At 35.3% G+C, this 24,408-nt stretch overlaps 1 long non-coding RNA gene across 12 annotated transcripts in view; it reads left to right on the forward strand.

Annotated features, from left to right (window-relative positions):
* Window positions 1-24,408, forward strand: part of LOC103882209 — a 107,519-nt gene that overhangs the window by 22,175 nt on the left and 60,936 nt on the right. For 6 of the 12 annotated variants that reach the window (XR_004182224.1, XR_004182231.1, XR_004182225.1 and 3 more), the window contains exons 2-7: window positions 3,356-3,400; window positions 6,638-6,756; window positions 6,856-6,931; window positions 16,167-16,248; window positions 17,089-17,116; window positions 20,286-20,428. This is a non-coding gene — a long non-coding RNA (uncharacterized LOC103882209). Of the gene's footprint in view, window positions 1-3,355; window positions 3,401-6,637; window positions 6,757-6,855; window positions 6,932-7,165; window positions 7,273-16,109; window positions 16,249-17,088; window positions 17,117-20,285; window positions 20,429-24,408 lie in introns of all 12 variants that reach the window. The other 6 variants (XR_004182228.1, XR_004182229.1, XR_004182232.1 and 3 more) reach the window with 4 other exon arrangements.

The following is a 24,408-nucleotide window of genomic DNA, read 5'->3' on the forward strand; positions in this document are numbered from 1 at the left end:
AACCGGCCAAAAGGAAGGGTCCACAGGCCCCAAGTAAATCTGAAACCTAGCAGGACAGTCATTAAATCTTAAAGCTCTGGAATAACCTCCTTTGATTCCATATCCCACATCCAAGGCACACTGCTTCTAGGGGTGGGCTCCAAAGACCTTGGGAAGCTCTGTCAGTGTGTCTTTGCAGGGTACAGACCCTATGGCTGCTTTCACGGATTGGTGTTGAGCACCTGCGGCTTTTCCAGGTGCAGGGTACAAGCTGCCTGGGAATCTACCAATCTGTGGTCTGGAGAACAGTGGCTCAGTTCCCAGATTTCTACTGGGCAGAGCCGTAGTGAGGATTCTGTGTGGGGCCCCCAAACCCATTATTACCCTCTGTACTGCCCTTGTGGAGGTTTCCTGTGAGGGCTCTGCCCTTGAAGGAGACTTCTATCTGGGAACCCAGACTTTCTGATACATCCTCTGAAATCTAGGCAGAGGCTGCCAAGCCTCTTTCACACTTGCACTCTGCCCCTACAGGCTTAACACCATGTAGAAGTTGTCAAGGCTTATGGTTTGCAGCCTCTGCAGTTGTAGCCCAAGCCAAACCTAGAGCTCTTTGAACTTTGCCTAGAGCTGGAGTGGCCAGAACACAAGGAGGAGTGTCTTGATGTTGGACAGAGCAGAGAGGTCCTAGGTCTGGCCCAGGAAACCATTCTTTCCTTTTCAACCTCAAAGTCTATGATGGGAGGCGCTGCCACAAAGATCTCTGAAATGCCTTCAATGCCTTTTCCCTATTGTTTGAGCTATCAGTAACCTTGCTCTTTAATTATGCCTGTCTCACTAATAAGTGGTTGCTCCACAGCCTGCTTGAATTCCTCTTCTGGTAATGCTTTTTCTTTCTCTGCCACATGGCCAAGCTGCATATTTTTCAAAGTTTTTCACTCTGCTTCCCTTTCAAATATAAATTCAAACTATAAGTCAAGGTTTTGTTGTTGTTGTTGTTGTTTTTTTTTTTTTTCTCTTGTATCTGAGTGCAGGTTCTAAGAAGCAGCCAGGCCACATCTTGAATGCTCTGATGCTTAGAAAATTTTTTCTGCCAGATGCCGTAGGTCATCATTTTTAAGTGTAAATTTTCTCAGATCCCCAGGACATGAATACAATGCAGGCAAGCTCTTTGCTAAAGCATAACATGGGTGACTTCTGCTCTAGTTCTCAATAACTACCTCATTTCCATCTGAGATCTCATCAGGGTGGACTTCACTTTGTCTTTTACTGTCAGCATTTTGTTCACAGCCACTTAACCACTCTTTAAGAAGGGCCAAACTTCCTCTCATTTTTATGTCTTTTTTTGAGCCCTCCAAACTCTTCCAACCTTTGCCAGTTATCCAGTTGCCAAGCTGTTTCCACTTTTTCAGGCCTCTTTATAGTAATGCTCCATTCCTGGTACAAATTTTCTGTATTAGCCATTCTTGCATTGCTCTAAGGAAATACCTGAGATTGGGTAATTTATAAAGAAAAGAATTTTAATTGGTTCATAGTTCTATAGACTATACAGGCATGGCAGTGGCATCTACTTTTACTCATGACAGAAGGTGAAACAGAAGCAGGTATGTCACATGGCAAGAGCAGGATCAATGGTGGGAGGAGGTGCAACACATTTTTAAACAACCAGATCTTGCAAGAACTCACTATCTCACTATTGTGAGAAGTGAAGAATCTATCCCTGTAACCCAAACATCTCCCACCAGGCCCCACTTCCAACACTGGGGATTACATCTCAAAATGAGATTTGGAGGGGACATCCAACCTGCATTACTTGCTGTCCGATTACATTGATTTTTGAATGTTAAATCAAGTTTTCATTCCTGGAATAAAACCTGCTGCTACTTAGTGCCTTACACTTTTAGTCTTGTAAATATATTGTCATATTTGACATGCTAACATTTTGGGGATTTTTATTTTTTTGCACCTAAGTTTATAAATTTTATCAGTGTGTAATTTTATTTTCTCGTAATATTGTTTCAGATTTTGGAATCAGAATTATAATGGCTTCAAAAAATCAAATGAGGAATATTGCTTTGTTCCTTATTTGTTTGATATAATTTTTCACTGGGGAAAACTGGGCCTGAAATTATCTATGTAAGGGAATTTTAAATTATAAATTAAATTTCTATAACAGATATAGCTTTTTTATATATGTATATTTAATATGTATTTAATATATGTATATTTATAATATATGTATATAATAATATATGCAATATAACAAATTATGTTATATTGTATTATTATCATTTGATTTAAATAATTTAAAAAATTTCCTTTGTGATGTCTTTCCTGACTCATATGTATTATTTTTTAAATGTATTATTACTTTTATAACACTTTTAAGCATTTGGGATTTATTTACATGCATTTCTTTATATTTCTAATTAAATATTTCTGTGGTTAGAAAACATGCTCTACATGATTTAATCACATGACATTTATTGTGACTTATTTTATGCCCCAACATGGAGTCTGCCTTTGTGAACATTCCCTATGAACTTGCAAACAATGTTTATTCTGCAGTTATTGGGTGAAATGTTTAATAAATATTAATTAAGTTGGTTCATAGTGATTTTCAAGTCTTTTAAACATTTACTGAATTGAGGACACTCATTTTACAAATTACTGATGGGGAGTGTTAACATTTTTAACTATAATTATATATTTGTTTATTTCCCCCTTTTATTTTTGTTCCTTTTGGTTTTATGTATTCTAAACTATTATTAAGTGTATAAAACTTTAGAATTGATTTCTTCCTGATGAATTGTATTTTTTATCATTACAAAATTACACATTTTTCAGTCTGTCAGTACAACTCATCTTAAGGTCTGCCTTTCTCATTATAGCATAGCTACATCAGCTTTCTTAGGTGTGACGTTTGCACGTTATAACTTCTTTTCTTTGTATTTGAATATCTATCACATATATTTTCTAGTATTTTTCTTGAGCAGCATGTGTTCATTGTTTTTATTTATCAGGAAGTTTCTTTACTTTTGAGCAAAATGCTTTTTAAATATAAAAATTCTATGTTTTTAATTCTTCTTTTTTGAACATTAAAGATGTCCTACTGTCTTCAGTTCTACTTTTTATAGCTGTATTCCTGTGTGTTATGCATCTTTTTTCTCTGGCTAATTTTAACATTGTCGCCATAGCTTTATGGTTTAGCAGTTTGACTTTTCTCTTCTCTTAGGAATGGTTTCCTCTCTATTTATCTTGCTTGTGTTCTGCTGGGTTTCTAAATTCTGTGAATACTATCTATTTACAGTATGAAAAACTTTGACTACTATATTGTTTGTATTTTGACTGCCCTTTTCTTATTTTTATTTTCTTCTAGGACTCCAGTTATACATATTTCAGGAAGCTTAATACAATCCCAGAGGTAATCTAGGATCTGCTTTTTTTATTACTATTTTTTTCTTTTTTTTTTTTTACTTTGACTTGAGTAAATACTGTTGGTCAATATTTAAATTTGCTGATACTTTGCTTTACTGTATCTAGTCATCTCTCAATTACAGCTAATGAATTTTCATTTTAGTATTTGACAGGCTTTTTAATAAAAAATGTAAATTCTTAATTGTTTTAAGCAAATTTGAATGCATATAAGAAAAATATTTTAATAAAATGCTGTTTTATCTATTTTATCCATTAAGTTTTACTTGAAAAATAGAATTTTATTGATAAACATAGAGAGAAAATTTCAAATCTATCACAACTCATCAACAATCTACTCCTTTTATGTACTGGAAGCTTGTCAACTTCTTTTTGGTAGGTTGAAAAAATATGTTATTGTGTCATAATTCTTGCTGCTAGCACTACGAAATCAATCTTAGTCTAAATCATTTTGCCCATCTGAAATCAGTCAACCAGCACTATCCATTCTATTTCTGGAATGCTTTTTAAACCTAAGGCACTTATACAATTCTATCAGCTACTGACTAATTTATCCTTTAAATAAAAATATTATAATAGGTTAATTACTTTTATCTAGTGTTAATCTTTCTCTATTCTACAACTGCTTTTAAATATTAAAATGGTTTCCAGATAAATATTTCAAAACTAATTGAGTAATTTCATGCTGTGGTATAAATATTTAGGCTCCCCAAATTAATATGCTACAATCCTAACCACTAAAGTGATGTATTAAGAAGTAGGGCCTTTTGGGAGGTCCTGCCATGAGGGCAAAGTCCTCATGATTGGGATTAGAGCTCTTATAAAAGAGACTGCAGAGAGCTAGCTAGCTCCTTGTATCATATGAGGACACAATGAGAAGATACCACTTATAAACAAGAAAACAGGCACCCACTTGATACCAAATTTACCTTATTTTTGGATTTCTCAGCCTCCAGAACTATGATAAGCAAATTCTGTTATTTATAAGCCACTCAGCTTATAGTATTTTGTTGTAGCAGCCTAACTGGACCAAGATATTCCCTTTCTTAATATTTAAGCCTACATCTCTTGCATATTTACATTAGTAAAATTTCTAATATATAAGAGGTCATCAATGAACACAAGCTGCTGAAACATCTTAGGAATTCATTGCATGCACAGATCTTCATCAATCTACTGCCCCATCTATTTAGCTTTATCATCCTTCTATATCCCACAGCCTTTGCTCCAGATCTGTTCATAATTTCCCACACATAATATAACAGATTTTAGAAATATTTATTATTATTAATTTTATCACTATGAATAATGATAACGTTTTAGACATTAGACCACTTATGCTAAACATAATTTAAATTGGTTCATTAAATTATTTTAATTGCCTAATTTGAAAATATTGTTAAAATAATTGCATAAAGTGATTATTAATAGTTTTTAAATACAAAGATTAATTAAAAATTTCAAAGCCTTGAAGAAACATTTTTTTTCTCATTTTAATTAGAATTTAAATGTCTAAGGGTTTACTTGAAAAGTATAATATGTTTTGGAAGATGCACTTTCCAACCTTAATTATCTACATTGTGTTAATTTTTAAAGTTTTATATGGACATTTAAACATTGAGGTAATAAAAACAAGATGTGAACTTGATTCATATTTATGTTATTGGTCAATAAAATTTATGGAATGCATGATATCAGACATCATAAATTGATAGAGAAGACACATATAATGATTTTTTAATCTATTTTTAGAAAAGTTAAAGTCAAGTTAGAGGTAAGACCATAAACACAAGAAGACTGAGAAGGCATGACTGAAAACTGAATAGGGCTGGGCGTGGTGGCTCACGCCTGTAATTCCAACAATTTGGGAGGCTGAGGCAGGCAGATCATCTGAGGTCAAGAGTTTGAGAACAGACTGGTCAACATGGAGAAATCCCATCTCTACTAAGAGTACAAGAATTATCTGGGCGTGGTGGCAGGTGCCTGTAATCCCAGCTACTCGGGTGGCTGAGGCAGGAGAATTGCTTGAACCCAGGAGGCAGAGGTTGCAGTGATCTGAGATCATGTCGCTGCACTCCAGCCTGGGAGACAGAGCAAGACTCCATCTCGTAAAAAAAAAAAAGAAAGGAAAAGAAAAGAAAACTGAATCTGAATGATGATCTATTTTTCTACAACAAATCTAGTAAAAAAATATATATATATATATTTTTAGTCTTCTGTGTTTATGGTCTTACCTCTAACTTGACTTTAACTTTTCTGAAAATAGATAAAAATCATATATATATATATATATATATATAGGATTACTTGAATGAGGTGAGTTTTAAATATTTGTGAGGGATGATACGCATAAAATTGGTGAAGTAAAAAAAAAGTCAGTGTTTTGCTCAGGGTGTTATTTTAAACTGTGGAGCTTAGCAGGTGACAAATCTCATGTAAGCTCAGTCTGAGGATCTCTTTTCCCCACCCACCAAACGTACCTTATCAGCTAAGTTAAAAATAATTCTTAACATGCTGTTCGCAGCTGACCAAGCATATTCTCTCATCAGATTAAATCAAATGGAAAACACAACGAGCTCTGGAATATGAATATGAATAGGGCCCCGAGTGTCTGTTTTTCAATCATGCTCAAAATCCAGTTGAACCAACATGTACTGATTAAAGTTTCTTTAGGTACCAAGACTTAAAGAATTTCTTTTTCACCGAAGTTTGAGTTTATGGCTTCCTGTTCATGAAGGCTTAGAAATACTAGCCTTGATTTTTTTGTGAAATCACAACCAGCTCCTTTCCCAAACGATGCCAAAGTATCAGTTTTATTTATTTGTGTTTATCCTAATATCCTCTAGCCTTTTTATCTCAGTCCATGGTGGTAACTTGTACATCATTTGATTATTTCTTTTAAATTTTAATTTTATGATTTTTATTTTTTAAGGATAAGGAGGTGGAAATATAAACAGGAAATAGTTGGGAGAATGGTCTATACATGCCTCCACTAACATAAAGAATAAAATGATTTTGCCCTTTCTTAGTTCTTCAGAGATCTCCCTGGCTATCTCAATTAAATTGGCCACTCCAAAATAAAACTACACTTTTAACCTTTAGAACTACATCCTAAGGTAGGACAGAAACAGTTTTAGACAGAAATTCTGGGATGAAAGAGAGTTTCAAGTGACATTTTTCTTGTAAATAAATATCAGCTAATGTCTTTTTCAATATGGCTGACTAGATACCTGGAATGATCTTCCCCAATGAGAAGAAATAAATGTGTTAAGTGAAACTTAAAAGGCATTGCTGAACTGGTATGGTAATAAGGAATCTGCAGAGATGCACTTGTTGGGAAAGTAGGTGAGTGAATGAAAATGAGGAAAGTGAGCTCCAAAATCTACTTTTTTTCCTGGAATCTTCTTCCATTTTCTGAGTTCAACTTCATTGTCCCGTACTCAGAGATCCACTTCACATCTTGGGATCCACTCTGATGGCTTCATGGACAACAAATCATAAACTCTAAGACTCTTCAAAGGTAAAGTGTAATAAAAAGTCCCTACATTAAAATGTGGACTTCATAATTTAACTATTTAATATAAAAAGAAGGTGTTGAATAGATGAATATTATCCATAATAATCTGAAATTACAATCTGGTCCATCTAGGAATTTTTTTTTTTCTGAATTAAGAGTACCTATAGGATTTTAAAACCTCATTGAAAAAAATTATTAGAAAATGAATTTTTTATATATTTTTTGGATGTAAATAAGGAGGACGGAAGTATCTGCAGGTGACCTGCTAAAGAAATGAAAAGAACCAAACCAACAAATAGACAAGTTTGAGAGAAAGTTTGAAGGAGAGAGCCGTAGTGTAGCAAGTAAGTAGTAAAACCTGTGGAGCACGCAAACCCAGAATGGTAGCATAGAGAGAAGAGCAAAGCACTCTGACTCTCCTCCCCTATCTCCCTTTCCAGGATCAACTTGAAGCCTGAAAGGACTTTCCTTTGCAGGAAAAAGTAGGCAGGAGACCCCCAATAACCTCGATTACCACTGAAGGTACTTGCAGTTCTTGCTACAGGAGAATTATGCAACCCTTAAAGTCCCTAAATGCAGTTTGGGGAACTTCCTGGAATTCACATGACTGCATTGCTCCAGGGTAGGAGCTCATGTTGTGCACTCTCCACTCCTAGGATGCAAGTTAATACAGCACGGCACCATCTTGAAACCTGAGCTGCTGCTGGAGCATACTCTGCACTATGGGCCAGTAGCCACTGCCTCTGTCCATCTTGAAACTCCACCTTCATTTTACCTTACTGGCACAGGTGGCCACAATGCATGTCCCTAGCTGCTTGGAGACTGAGCCTCCAAACAGTTGTGACTTGCATAGCTCCTAAGCACAATGCCATATGCCTATGTCCCTGGCATGAGAAGTAGCCTGACAGACTTTCCCAGTGAGTTCACCCACACGCTAGTTGAACCACAGTACATTCATGTCCCTGTAGGGAAAAATAGCCTGGTATAAATTCCCCCCGCAAGCCCACCCAATATCCCCAGCAAGAGAAACAGCCTGGTGGACTGACACATAGCAGGCCCATCCTTGAGCCACTGAGCCATTCACTGTGTGTCAATGATCTCAGCCAACAAAACAGCGTGGTGAACTCAGTCCTAGTAAGCCAGTCCCTGAACCTGCTGACACCCTGTGTTTATGCTACTGACCTGAAAAAAAACCAACAACCTCACTCTAGCCAAGCCAGTCCATGAACCTGCTGACTTACCATGTCCAGAAACATGCTACCAACCTGAGAGTCAGCCCAACAAGCTTGTTCCTGACAAAGCAGCAGCACTACTGCCACAAACTCATGCAGCCTTGTCTACTTAAACATACTGAGACATTCCTGATATGGACTACAGCTGAAGAAACTGCATAGAGACTACACTACTACATCCATTCAGAACCAAAGCCCAATCCGCTTTACCCAACCAACATCCTGGAACCCATTTACATGAATGAACCTTTTCCTATGAAGTCTACTTCATACAATTAGAAGAAGTGACTCTTCCACCAGATGCACAGATATCTATAAAGAGACACAAGAAACATGAAAAAGCAAAGAAACATGACATCACCGAAGGAACACAATAATTATCCAGTAACAGACCTCAAAGAAAAGAAAATGTATGACTGAAAATAAATTCAAAATAATGATCTTAAGAAAATTCCATAAGATATAACAGAAAACAAATATATAATTCAATAAGTCAGAAAAACAATTTATGCTGAATGAGAAATTCAATGAAAAGATAGATATTACAAAAATAAACCAAAACAGAAATCTTGGAACTGGAGAATTCAGCAAATTAAATAGAAATAAAATTGAGGATTTTAACAACAGGCTAGAATGAGCAGAATACAAAAATATACATATTTAATCCTGAAGGTAGGTATTTTGAGATAACTCAGAATGAAAAAAAAGAAATAATAATAAAAAGATTGAATGAGGTTTGTGGGACTTATGGGATGCCATTGCACACACACACACAGACACACACACACAAAATCATCACATTGTGGGAATCCCAAAGGGAGGAGAGATGGAGGATGAAGGCACAGAAAACCTATCTGACAAAATAATAACAAAAAATGTGGCTGGGCACAGTGACTCCTGCCTGTAATCCCAGCACTTTGGGAGGCCAAAGTGGGCAGATCATGAGGTCAAGGGATTGAGACCATCCTAAGCTAACACGGTGAAACCCCATCTGTATTAAAAATACAAAAATTAACTGGGCAACGTGGCATGTGCCTGTAATCCAAGCTACTCGGGAGGCTCAGGCAGGAGAATCACTTGAACCAGGGAGTCGGAGGTTGCAGTGAGTCGAGATGGCGCCACTGTACTCCAGACTGGTGACAGAGTGAGACTCTGTCTCAAAAATAAATAAATAAATAAATATATATATATATATATAAAATTTTAAAAATGCCAAATCTTAAGAGTTAGATTGACATCCAGATTCAGGAAACTCAAAGGTCCCCAAATAGATTCAATGCTAAAAGGTCCTCTTTTAGGCACATTGTAACCAAACTGTCAGGAAAGAATAGGGTGATAAATTCCAAGTGATAAGAGAAAAAGAAAAAACTCAACAACAAAATTCGACACCCAACCATGCTATTCTTCAGAATCAAAGGAGGAATAAAGTCTTTTCCAAGTAAAAGCGAAGGGAATTCATCACCATGAGAGTGGCCTTGGAAGAAATGCTTAAGGGAGGGCTACTACTGAAAGCCATCTAATAATAATTACAATCAATAAAACACATGAAAGTATAAAATTCACTTGTAGGGGTAAACTCATAATCAGACTGTGAATACTTCAATACTGTAATGGTGCTATGTAAAACTTTCAAATCTCTAGTGTAATAATTAAAAGTAAAAAATGATCAAAAACAACTACAGAAATAATTAGTTGGTAAGGAACACATAATATATAAACATGTCAATTAAATCAATATAATTTAAATTGTGAGAGGAAGGGTAAAACTCAAGAATATTTTTGCTTGATTAAAGTTATTAGCTTAGTCTATTATAACTACAAAATTTTAATATTATTCCCATAAAAACCACAATGAAAGAAGTTTCAACAAGTACCCAAAGACAAAAACAAATAAAACAAAGCTTAGCACCACAGAAAAGCATCAAACCACAAAGCTAAACAACAAGAGAGGAAGAAAGAAACAAAGGATCTACAAAACAACCAGAAAGTCAATTAACAAAATGGCAGGAATAAGCTCTCACCTATCAATAATAATCTTGAATGTAAATAGACTAAATATACAGAGTGGCTAAATGAATTTTTAAAAAAGACTTAAATAGTTGTTGCCTAAAAGAGATTCACTTTACCTGTGAAGATGTACATAGACAGGAAATGAAGGGTTGAAGAAAGATATTCCATGAAAATGAAAACCAAAAGCAATCAAGAGTAGCTATACTTATACCAGATAAAATAAACTTGTGCCAAAAACTGTAAAAATTGACAAAAAATCATTATATAATAATAAAAATCCAATTCACAATGAGGATATAACAATTAAAAATGTATATGTCCCTAAGAGAGCATCCAAATACATACAGAAAGTACTATTAAGTATAAAAGGAAAGATAGATTTTACAATAATAGTAGGGGACTTCAACACCTCAGTTTTCAACAATGGATTTAAACATAAAGCAAAGCAACAAAGAAATAGTGAATACACACAATACTCTAGAGCAAAAGTACTTACCAAACATTTACAGAACATCTTATGCAGCAACTGAAGAATACATCTTATTTTCAACTGCACATTGCACATTTTCTAGGACAAATTACTTATTGTGACCAAAAAAAAAACAAAAACAAAAAAACTTCACGAATTAAAAAACCCAGAGATCATACCAAGTATCTTTGCTGATCACAATGGTATAAAACTAGAAATCAATAAGAAGAGGAACTTTGGAAACTTTTGAATATCTGAAAACTAAACAACATGCTCCTAAATAGCTAATGGGTCAAGAAGAAATTAAGAGAAACTGAAATATTTGCTGAGAAATTAAAAAAAAAAAATGAAACACAGCAGAACAAAACTTTTTGAATGCAGCAAAGAAGTTCTAAGAAGAAAGTTTATAGCAATAAACACCTACATCAAGAAAGTAGAAAGATCTCTGATAAACAACGTAACACTGCATGTCAAGGAACCAGAAAAACGAGATCAAACTGAAATCAAAAATAGTAGAAGGAATGTAAATATAAGAGCATAACAAAATAACAAAATGTAAAATATCAATAAACAAATTTTATTTTATAAAAATAAACAAAGTTAACAAATCCTAAGCTAGACTAGCTAAGGAGAGAGAGAACTCAAAAAAGTAAAAAAAAAAAAAAGTGAAAAAGGAGCCAATACAGCCAATACCACAGAAACACAAAGGATCATCAAAGACTATTATGAACAATTATATGCCAAAAATTGAATAATCTTGAAGAAACAGATAAATTCCTGGATATATTCAACCTACTAAAAATGACTTGTGAAGAAATAGAAAGCCTGTATCATCAAAAATGGAAATTTGAATATGTACTAAAGAAAGATAAAGAATAACTCCCATCAAAAGAAAAGCGTAAGACTTCATGGCTTCACCGATAAATTCTACCAAACACCTAACATTTATTCTAATGAAAACTGTCAACAAATTAGGTATAGAAGGTATGTACTTCAACACAGTACAGGCAACATAAAACAAGTACCACATCTAATGTCATGCGGAAAAAGAAAAAAGTTAAAACCTTTTTTTTTTTTTTTTTTCTCTAGGAACTGGAACAAGTTAAAGATGCCTCCTTTTCTCACTTATGTTCAACAGAGCTCTGGAAGTTCTGGCCGGAGCAATTAGGCAAGAGAAAAAGATAAAAGGCATCCAAATTGGAAAGGAAGAACTCAAATTGTTTCTATTTGCAGATGACCTGCTCTAAACATAGAAGGAAAAAATCACCAAAACTCTGTTAGAACTGACATATGAATCCAATAAAGATGCAGAATATAAAATCAGCATAGAAAAATCATAGTGGTTTTATATAATAGTCAAATACCTGAAAAGGAAATCAAGAAAATAATCTCATTTATAATACCTACAAAAATATATAACATGATCAAAAATAAATTTAACCAAGGAGGTGAAAGATCTCTACACTAAAACAATAAGTCATTGATGAAATAAATTGAAGAGGAAACAATAAATGAAAATATATCCCATGTTCATGGATTAGAAGCTTTAGTATTCTACAAATGTTCATAGTACCTAAATTAATCTAAAAATTCAATGCATTCTCTATTAAAATACCAATGACATTTTCCCCAGAAATAGAACAAATATTCTAAAATTTATATGGAATAACAAAATACCCAAATAGTCAAAGACATTTTGAAAAACAAACAAATAACAAAAAACAAACTGGAGACATCACATTACCTGACTTCAGAACATACTACAAATCTATAATAACCAAAAACAACCTTGTATTTGCATAAAAGCAGACACTAATAGAACACAATAGAGAACCCAGAAATAAGTCTACACAATAGTGGTCAATTGATTTTAAAAAAGGTTCTAAGAACACATACTGGGGAAAGAATAGTCTCTTTAATAAATGGTCCTGGGTTAATTGGATATCCACAAGTGGATAAATGAAACTGTACTCCTATGTTTTACCAGATACAAAAATCAACTCAAAATGAATTAAAAGCTTAAATGTCAAACCCCAAACTATGAACCGACTAGAAGAAAACATAAGGAAAATCCTTTATAACATTGGACTGGCCAAGATCTTTTGGATAAGACCTCAAAAATATAGGCAACAAAAGCAGTAACAGACAAATGAGATTACATCGAACTATAAAACTTCTTCACAAAAAAGAAAACAATCAACAGAGTGAAGAGATGATCTACAGAATAGATGAAACATTTATATGGTATATACATTTGAAAAAGTTTTAATATCTGTAATATATAAGGAGCTCAAACAAATCCACTACAAAAAGTAATCTGCTTAAAACACATGCCAAAGACCTTTATGAAAAAGTGCTCAAGATCACTAATCATAACGGTAATACAAATCAAAACCATAATGAGATATCACCTGACTCCACTTAGAATAGCTATTATCAAAAAGAAAAAAGGTAACAAGTTTGGGTGAAGACGTAGAGGAAAGGAGAGCATTACCACTGTTGGTGGGACTGTAAGTTAGTACAGCCATGATGGAAAACATTATAAAGTTTTTTCAAAAAATTAAAAATAGAACTGTCATATGATTTAACAATTCCACTTCTGAGCATTTATCTGAAGGAAATGAAATCCGTATGTCAAAGAGATATTTTCACTCCCATGTTTATTGTAGCACAATTCACAGAGCAAGTTATGGAATCAATCTACATATTCAACAATAGTTAAATGAATAAAGAAAATGTGATATATATACACACAATGGAATTCTATTTAGCCATGAAGAAGAATGTAATCCTGTCATTTGCAACATCGATGAATCTTAAGGATGTTAAGTGAGAGAAGCTGGACACAGAAACACAAGCGGAGTATGCTCTCATTCTTATGTGAAATCTAAAAAAACAAAATTGTCTCATAGAAATAGTGAATAAAGCAGTGGTTATCAGGTTATCAGAGACTGGGGAAAATAGGAGGGAGAGGAAGATGAAAAGAGAATGTTCAATGGATACAAAGTTACGATCATAAAGGAAAAGTAATTTCTAGTGTCCTATGGCACAGAAGTGTGACTACAACCAAAAATTATGTATTGTATATAAAAAATAGCTAAAAAAGAGGATTTTGTATGTTCTAATCACAAATAAATTATAACACTTTAAGATGATGGATATGCTAATTATTCTAATTTGATCATTGCAAAATGTGTACATATATTAAAGCATTACATTGTGCTTCATAAATATGTACAATTATGTGTTCATTAAAAATTTACTATCTTCACTATCAAGAATTTATAACTTAAAAGGGTTAGGTGGCAGATTATATATAGTTCAATAGAAAAATAGTGATGTGGAAGAAATATCTAAAGAAATTATTCTGACTAAAGTTTAAATAATTAAAAAATAGAAAACATGAAAAAAATTAAGATACTTGAAAAAAAACTACCCAAACCCTCTAGCAAGAGAAAACAAAACAAACAAACAAAAAAATGAGAGGTCAGGACTTGAAGAGACCATGGCTATTGATTTTCAAGAATTGGTAAAAGCCGTCAATCTTTAAACCTTGGATACTCACTGGGCTCCAAGCAGAGTAAACATCAAAGTAGAGTAGTTACATAATTCACACCTAGATGCATGGCACTGAAACCTGAAAATTAAAACAAAAGAATTAAAGAAAGAAAAAGTGATTGTATGTGTATAATGGGGGTGAGTGGAGAAGATATAAAGAAAGAATCTCCAAAGTAAAGCAATTAGATTGACAACACACTTCTTCACAGTAAAAATAGAAGCCCTGAGACCTAAGGATAATATCATTTATGTTGTCAGAAAAATATAAACTTTAGTTCTGCATACAAAAGCATTGCATATTATAAAGGAAGGTAAAGATAGTTTTTAGTCAAAAAAATAAACCCAGAGAATTTACACGTAATATATTCTATTTAAAGATTTGAAAGTCTTCAAGGGAAATTATCCCAAATTGTAGATCTGAAGTGAAAGAAGGTAGAGTTTGAAGATATTTTTTAAAGTGGTTAAGTGAAACAAATATTGAGTGTAAAATGTAATAATGTTCAATTTACATATCTAATATTTCTGAGTTATTATGCCAGGCCAGGAATGTTTTTGAATATCTGTTAATCATTAGTAAAGTTAAGTCATTTCATCAGTCTTTTGAGGAATGTACTACCATTATCTGTGAAAACACAGAGAAGTTGGTGAAGGCAAAACGTCCCACAGCAATTATGCAGCAGTGCCAAGGTTTAAACACAGTCTGACTATGGCATCTGCACTTTTGTGCACTATTCTTGGGGTTTTTCTAATTTGTGGAGAAAATAAAGAGGTAGTAATAAAACTATTGACAATGACAACTGAGGTAATACCCTCATATTTAGATCTATGCAGCTCCATTGGAATTATTTAATGAAACAAAGACATTACTGTTTAATTTATATAATCTCTGTAAATTAAAGATAAAAATTACTGTATCCATAGCATGATCCATAATGTAAGTAATTGTCGAACATCATCTGCAGTGGTTCTTCAATCTCTTTAGATGCTTACTCAAGGTGAAGAATAATATGGCAAGCTTATTTAAAATAAAAGAAATACTTTTGTTTTATTCCATGTGAAACCAAGCTAGGACTTGAAGGGAATGCCTCAACAGATTACATGATCAGTTTCAAAAGCTATTTACTGAGCTTCCAATTATATACAAATATCATGCTATATCCCTTCCCATTAAATTAAAACATATTATCTTCTTTCCTCATTCACAAACAATGATATAAGTTTATTCATTTGTCCAAGAAAGAATATGGTTTGCTAAAGGGTTGGGTGTGATTTTGATCCTAGCTCACTAGAAATGAAGATCAAACAACTCTGTGTATTTGTTCTTATATCACAACCATCAAAAGTAATTAGGTGGATTTTTAGCTCATTTTCAAAAGAAATTTTAAGAGAAGAAAATAAACTGGTTAATCATTAATCTCACAAAAATAGAAACACTATATCCAATAGTAATGATGCTTTTTGTTTCACATCCTGTGAAGAAAGTCTTAATTGCTACTGTTTAGCTGAAGAGTATCTTCTGATACTTTTTCACTTTCATAAAGTCAAAGTGATTTTCTTGGATATGCTGAAGTTTTAAACAAGCAAATAACCAGTCTACAAGGCCCATATTTTTTCTGTCACCCTTCACCAAGTTCTTACTTATCAGTATTTAAATGAATGAAAGATGTTAATAGTTCATCAATCAGTTAATTCTCTCCAACGTTTATTACTTTAAAGACAGGGACCTCTAATCTGCCTCCCTCTCACCCACACTTTTGGTTCAATGTGTTTTTACTTGGCGATTATTGATTATTTTGTTGAAACCTGGCAGTTTGATAATGACCTACAGGAGTCGTAGACCTTCTCATATTAGGACTAGTCCACATTTACCCTGCATAGTCTACTATTTCTTTGCTAATTGCATGAACTTTAGGTTTTGTAAAATCTGCAGTTGCCTTGAACAAGGAGATTAATGTGAGATTTGCTTTAGACACAAAAAGATGGAATTTGGAGGACAAGACAAGAGATACTAAGAAGAGTAAAGCCAATAAACAGACTGCAGCACAGAAAGGGTAAGTGATACTACATCACAGTGAGATGATTAAAGACATCCCAGTACTAGGTTCGAAAGATGGAAAAATCATATAGGAGAGAGGATGTAACCATGTTGTACTAGAGGAAGAAAGATTCAAGGAGGAGGAACATAGTTAAAAAATTATGTTCCTAAATCCCATATATGGCTACTTTGAACTCTATGTTATATGAGAAGCCATAGTAAAGTCTTTGAACTCCAGTTTGCGAAGTTCTTGTTTTGGAACTTCTTAATATTATTCAGGTTGTTTCTCCCCTCCTTGGAGGCTTTCTCCAGGAAGAAATGTTTCTATGGTCTAATGACAAGTAGTTGTAAAATCTAAAGGTTAAAGTGGAAAATAATAATATTTCTTTGGACTCAGATCAGAGTAAATGTATAGCAGTGTATCAAGCTATGAAATCAAGTATAAATATTCAGAAATGCTAAACTTTTTGAATTTATGTTTGTGGTTCTATTATTACATTATTAATAACCTCACCAAGTTTAATAAACATTCAGATGCAACTTTCTGTGCATGCCTAGTCTCAAACAGACTGACTACTAAGTTATCTCAGTATACCTATAATCTATACTATTACTTAATATCTATGCATATTGTTTCAAAAATATAAATATTACAGCATAAAGACTTGAAAAATTAAATCAGAATTTGAGGTAACCTGAAATTTATCAACAGTTTACTTAAAGCATCTGATATTTGAGAGACTAGGGAAAAGGATTCACTGCCTTTTAATTTTCTTAGATCCAGATTTTAGCATTATATCAAATTGGATCATCACAAAACAGAGTAAATGGATTGTGTTATCTCTGCCCCCTACAGATACACCTTCACTGAATTATGAATTAAGGTAATGCCCTCATCTGGGATAACTTGGCCAAAGCTGCCTAAGCCTGATTAGACTGCGCTTCCCCATGGGTATTAAAATAGCAGGTGGGGTATGATACTTACTTTTCTATAGGGAAAGTTCTGAAGCTGGATGCTGAGTGGCTGTTTCTGCAATAGTCAGTGATGCAACACAAATCTGATCAGGATTCTGTAACCATATTTTGATTTTGACTTTCTGTGCATACATGTGTGTGTATGTGTGTGTGTTTGAAAACATATAGCTAAAAATATTACTTGTTACTTTACCCTGTGATATTCAGTTATTTGTACTAATACTCTGACAACAATAATGAAATATTATTATGGTTTACTAGTGTTCACTTAATTCTTTTCTAAGTAGGACTATAATCTCAATAATAATGATGATTTTTAAGGCTACGTGATATAAAATCCATTTTAGATTGAGTCAGTGGCTAAATGAAAAAATTAAAATGCAGAATTATTCATGACTAGTATTTACTTCTGAGGAAAAGAGATAAGAAATAAATGTGAGTATTTTCAGTGGTAGCATAAATTAACTTGAATAATTTCAGTGGAACTATTTATTCACAAAACATTTTAAGAGAAAAGAAATAGTGTAAAAAGAAAAAGAGGATTAGATATTACTCTCATACTAGCAAGAAATAGATAGCACACAGTAAAATCAAAGTCACAATGTTGATAACCTTTAACAATTTCTGATGATATGGGATTGGAATATATCAACATAGAAATACAGAACCTGACTAAATTAGAAGTACTGTTGTTGCATGTAGTCCTTGCTGAATTTTATTGAAAAGATACATGGCAGTGGCATTATTTCTTCAGGGCTCTCAGACTATCATTTACAAACAGTGTGTCTCAGAATTTGGCATCTAAAAAAGTGATCTGGAAAAGCTTTTTAAAAGTCACATACCTACTCTCCACACTCTTTCTCTCTCACTCCACTCCCCCACAAGAAATGGAGAAATATATTTAGTACCTCCGGTAGAACCCTAGTAGCTCGACTTTTGATAATTTCAGATAATTTTTTTGTGGGTGACTTATGGACTATGATTTTAGATAATTTTGTTGTAGGTGGCCTATGGACTAGGATTTGAGAAATGCTAATTTTTTTACATTAATCAGGAAACTAATTGTACTTTAAAATTTCAAATTATAGTAAAAGAAAATATGAATTCTATGTTATGGGTAAAGGGTTTCTGAGGCAGCATAATGCAGTGGCTCAGGGAGTAGGCATTAGAGTTTGAGTACTGCACGTGGGCCTTGTTTCTAGCGCATTCTGGTCACATGATCCTAAATGCATCGTTTAAATTCCTTGAGCCCTAGTTTCCACTTTGTAAAATGGAGATAATAATGTTCAAAGCACAATATTATGAGAATTAAAGATTACAGAAAATGGAAAACACTCAGCACAGTCCTTGGGACATTGTAGTATTTTTTTCTATATTTTCACCATAATTATTCTATTTGGCATTCTCTGTAACTTGTAAATCACTTCAAATATTTTAAGCAGGATATAAGTTACTTACAGAACTATACAAATTTTCTTGATAATGATTAAATGAGAATATAGATAAATTGAATTTTAAAGTTTAACAAAATCTGTGATGCAGATTGAAATCTTTCAAAATGTAAAATAATGCAGAAAATGCTTTATGTTACATCACAAAATCATAAATTTATATCATAAGATCACCAAAATTAAAATACTTACAATATAAATTCAGCTTTAAAAATATTCCTGCTAGCATGAGTTTCGAAGTAGTTTAATTTTCTTTGAAGAAAACAAAACGAAATGAAGACTTAGTCCTTGTGGAAATAAGCTGCTAAAAGGAAAAATAATTATTGTGCATGGGCAAGGATAAGTATAAACACAAAGTTGTACATATCTATAGAAATTAGTATCTGATATCAATATAATGACTACTTTAAAAGATAACAAAAGGGATACACAAAATGATTTGCTACATTTGAACATTGTTAATACTTTAGCCCACATTGACAGGACTCCACCAATAAATTCATGAATATTGGATTAGATTCCAAACCTTTTTCAACACAAACTGATTTCTTTATGTTTACTCTAAGACCTTTGTTAATTTGGCAGTAAATGTGACATTTCATCAGTATCCTGATAATTTTTTGGCTCTTTCTTAACGTGCTCATGGGCATTAGGACATTAGCAGAAATTCAAGAGTATTGCATGGAATGATGATTTCACTGAGGGCAAATATCAAAATTCTGCTACTACTTTTAGCATCAGTTTAGCATTAGTTTACTTTCCAGTTCACAAGCATAGTTTAGTTTCAACCTCTGGTCTCTTCAACAACGATGGTATGAAGAAGAGGGAGATGATCTTACTCTCTTCCAGTTAACTTGAAGAAGCCTAAGAAGATGCCACATTTACTGAGATGTGCCATCATTAGCACATAGTAACTTTGTGAAGATCAAAAAGAGATGAACCTTCCTCCAAACAGATAGCACCCCATATGCCAGAACGTAAGATCTGGCAAGGGGGATACAGGCTAGAATTCATTGTCATCTTTTCCCCTTAGTGGAGTGCTCCTGCACAGACCCCGGACTATAGACATCTAAACCTGGCCATCCTGTGGTCCCCAGTGGAAGTCACTCGCCTGATTGCCCAGCTGCTGGGTGATCTTAATGGGTCTGGGCACTGGTATTTCCTCAGGTTTTAGGATATGCCAGGTGCATGCAGGGCAGAGCAAGGACACTGTTGGATCAGAATTTCCATAATCTCCCCACTGCATTAGCTGCCAGTACCCACAGCTGCTTTGGTCCACAGCTTGCGTTCTGCTGTCTCTGGCACATTTCTTTGTTGGGGAGATCAAAAAGTCGATTCATGCCAACTGGAGGGCCATTTTTTTTTCAAACACAAAAGATTCCCAAAGCTCATTAATATAGGCAGCTTTTAGGCAAGCAAAAACATAAGATTTATAAGTTCAATTATTTTCCAACTATAATCTTCATCTGTTTTAATACTTAACTTTTTATGTTTATGTATTTTCAGTGCTATTTTTTTGGTTGATGGAGACGGCACAAAAATACTAGATTAAGGAGTATTTTAATAAATTGTAGAAAAATGTTTCAATATTAAGATAAAGCTAAATCAAGTTTTGTCATCTGGTCAGGTCCAGGACCAGGGAGGTGGCTTGTTCAGGAAAGAGTTAACTCAACAGGTCTGGGATATTCAAATCCCACACATTTCAAAATAAAGCTCTGTCCTCATTGGCTATTGGGAGAAAATCTCTACGTCTTTGGACTATTCTTCCAGGTAAGACCCTATTCTTATGCCTAAGTTCCTTTGGCCATGGCAGATAATTTATGCTAACAATGAAACTTATAGGTCATAATGCATCAGTTTTGACTTCTGGAGAGGTTGGAGACAGAATAATTAAAGTCAACCACGTGAATGCTCCATGCCTATGTGGGCAGTTTGTAATAAAAATCCTGGAGAATAAAGCTCAGGTGGGCTTCTCTGTTAGGCGATATTCCATATGTCTTGACACATATCACTGCTATAAGAATTCAATGCTGTTCACACAACTTCACCAGAAGAAGACAACTGAAGCTTGGGCTTAGTATCTCCTGGACACTGCCCTATACACCTTTCAACTCTGCTGATTTCAATGTGTATTCTTTTGTTGTAAGAAACCATAATCGAGAGTCTAAAATCTTTTCTGAGTTCTCTGAGTCCTTCTAACACATCTTAATGACTCCTGAATAAGAGCCACACAGGGTGGTCTTGGGAACACATTACAGAGTAGTGAGAAATTTTCTTTTTTTCTTTTTTCTTTTTTTTTGAGACAGAGTCTCGCTCTGTCGCCCAGGCTGGAGTGCAGTGGCTGGATCTCAGCTCACTGCAAGCTCCGCCTCTCGGATTCGCGCCATTCCCCTGCCTCAGCCTCCCGAATAGCTGGGACTACAGGCGCCCGCCACCTCGCCCGGCTAGTTGTTTTGTATTTTTTAGTAGAGACAGGGTTTCACCGTGTTAGCCAGGATGGTCTTGATCGCCTGACCTTGTGATCCGCCCGTCTCGGCCTCCCAAAGTGCTGGGATTACAGGCTTGAGCCACAGCCCCCGGCCTGAGAAATTTTCTATTTTACCTGTATTTGAAAAAATGCAAATGAAAACAGATAAAATGCTATGTTATTGTGGTAAAACAATAGAAATATTAATTGTAGTCAGTGTTAGGAAGTATATTGAGGATGGGATTAAGACCGCAGACAGGAGGTAGGACTAGCTTGAAGCTGCCACTTGGACAGAGCAGTGTGTGGAGACTCATATCACAAACTTTTGCTCCAAGAACTACCATAGGAACATACCAGGAAAGCCGAGATAATTCACAGACCCTTGGAAGGAACTGGATCACCACTACAGGTTCCCTGAGAGGCCCTAAAACCATGAGTCTGCTTGCTTTCTCAATGTGAAGGCTCATAGTGTGGGGCAAGTTCTCAGCCCTGGTCACTGGCTGCCTGGAAATAGACTCGTTGCTGTTTGTGGGGTATGGTGATAGTGAGACTGTCCTTTAGGACTGGGAGCAGTGTGAAGCCTGTGACTACCAGCTTTCCCTCACTTCCCTGGTAACTTTTATGATTCACAGAGGCAGTCATAATCCCCCTGGCAATATAATTCCACTGGACTGGGAACCACATCCCATCCACCAAAGCAGCCACAGCAAGCCCTGCCCAAGGAGTGGCTGAGCTCTGACATGCCTATCCCTGCCTGGTGGTCTTTCTCTACCAGCCCTGGTAGCGGAAGAGAAAAGTCATAATCTCTTTGGAGCTCTGTGGCCCTGCCCACTGCCTGAGAAAATTGAACAGTAAACCGGGTGTCCTTAGGGCAAGTTTGCATCCTCCCTATAGGACCACAGCTGATGTGCTCTTGAAAGTGCCACCTCCTGGCTGGAGGCCAACAAACACAAAAACAACACACTAAAGAAAAACACAACTCCACAGACTCTGCTTCACTCCCTGTTACCTCACAGACTTCACTTCGCTCCCTGCTACTACCACCAGAGCAATGCTGGTATCCATGGCTGCAAGACCTGAAGATGGATGACATCACAGGATTCCATTCCCCAGTACCAACCCAGAACCCAGTAGCTCTCCTGGGTGGCTAGACACAGAAGAGCAAAAACAATCAATACAGTTTGCCTCTCAGAAAGCCCCATTCCCAGGGGAGGGGGAAGAACACCACATCAAGGGATCACCCCACAAGATAAAAGAATCTGAATAGCAGCCCTTGAATTCCAGATCTTCCCTCTGACATATTCTATTCAAATGAGAAGAAACCAGAAAGACAATTCTTGTAAAATGACAAAGCAAGGCTATTTAACACCCCCAGAAGATCATACCAGCTCACCAGACATGGATCCAAACCAAGATGAAATCTCCAAATTCCCAGAAAAAGAATTGAGAAGTTGATTATTAAGCTAACCAGCAGGCACCAGAGAAAGGTAAAGTTTAACTTAAATAAATAAAAAACATGATACAGGATATTAAAGGAACATTTTTCAGTGAAATAGCATAAATAAAAAATGACCACGCTTTCTTGAAATGAAGGACACGCTCAGAGAAATGTAAAATGCATTGGAAAGTCTCAGCAAACAAGCAGAAGAAACAACTTCAGAGTTCGAAGGCAAGGCTTTCAAATTAATCCAATCCATCAAAGACAAATAAAATATAATTTAAAAAAATGAACAAAGTGTCCAAGAGGTTTTGGACTATGTTAAATGTCCAAACCTAAGAAGAATTGGTATTCCCAAGGAAAAAGAGAAATCTAAAAGTTTGAAAAACATATTGCGGGAATAATTGGGGAAAACTTTCCCAGCCTTGCCAGAGAGCTACACCTCCAAATACAAGAAGCTCAAAGAACACCTGGAGAATTCATTGCAAAAAGACCATCACTAGACAAATAGTCATAAGGTTATCTAAAGTCATGACAAAGGAAAGAATCTTAAGAATTGTGAGGTAAAAGCATCAGGTAACCTATATAGGAAAACCTATCAGATTAACAGCAGATTTCTCAGCAGAAATCCTACAACCTAGAAGGCATTAGAGTCCTATTTTTGGCCCCCCTAAACAAAACAATTATCAACCAAGAATTTTGTATCCAGTGAAACTGAGCTTCACAAATGAAGAAAAGATAGTCTTTTCCAGTCAAACAAATGCTGAGATAATTTGCCACTACCAATCTAGCACTATAAGAACTGCTAAAGGAGCTCTAAATCTTGAAACAAATCCTAGAATTACATCAAAATAGAACCTCCTTAAAGCATAAATCTCACAGGACCTATATAACAATAACAAAATGAAAAACAGCAACAACAACAACAACAACTATGTATTCAGGCAACAAAAAAGCATGATGAATGTAATATTATCTCACATCTCAATACTAACATTGAATGTAAGTGATCTAAATACTACACTTAAAGGATACAGAATGACAGAATGAATAAAAATTCACCAAACAACTTTCTCTTTTCTTCAGGAGACTCACCTAACACGTAAAGACTCACATAAAGTTAAGGCAAAGGGGTGAAAAAGATTTTCCATGCAAATGGACTTCAAAAGTGAGCAAGGGTAGCTATTCTTATACCAGACAAAACAAACTTTAAAGCAAAAGCAGGAGAGGGCGGAGCAAGATGGCCGAATAGGAACAGCTCCAGTCTCCAACTCCCAGCGTGAGCGACAGAGAAGACCGGAGATTTCTGCATTTTCAACTGAGGTACTGGGTTCATCTCACTAGGGAGTGCCAGACAATCAGTGCTGGTCAGCTGCTGAAGCCCGACCAGCAAGACCTGAAGTAGGGCAAGGCATCGCCTCACCTGGGAAGCGCAAGGGGGAAGGGAATCCCTTTTCCTAGCCAGGGGAACTGAGACACACAACACCTGGAAAATCGGGTAACACCCACCCCAATACTGCACTTTAAGCTAACGGGCACACCAGGAGATTATATCCCACACCTGGCCGGGAGGGTCCTACGCCCACGGAGCATCCCTCATTGCTAGCACAGCAGTCTGTGATCTACCGGCAAGGCAGCAGCAAGGCTGGGGAAGGGGCGACCGCCATTGCTGAGGCTTAAGTAGGTAAACAAAGTCCCTGGGAAGCTCGAACTGGGTGGAGCTCACAGCAGCTCAAGGAAACCTGCCTGTCTCTGTAGACTCCACCTCTGGGGACAGGGCACAGTAAACAATAACAAACCAGCAGAAACCTCTGCAGACGCAAATGACTCTGTCTGACAGCTTTG

This window comes from Papio anubis, chromosome 2 (assembly GCF_008728515.1).
Source record: "Papio anubis isolate 15944 chromosome 2, Panubis1.0, whole genome shotgun sequence".
Lineage (NCBI taxonomy): Eukaryota > Metazoa > Chordata > Mammalia > Primates > Cercopithecidae > Papio > Papio anubis.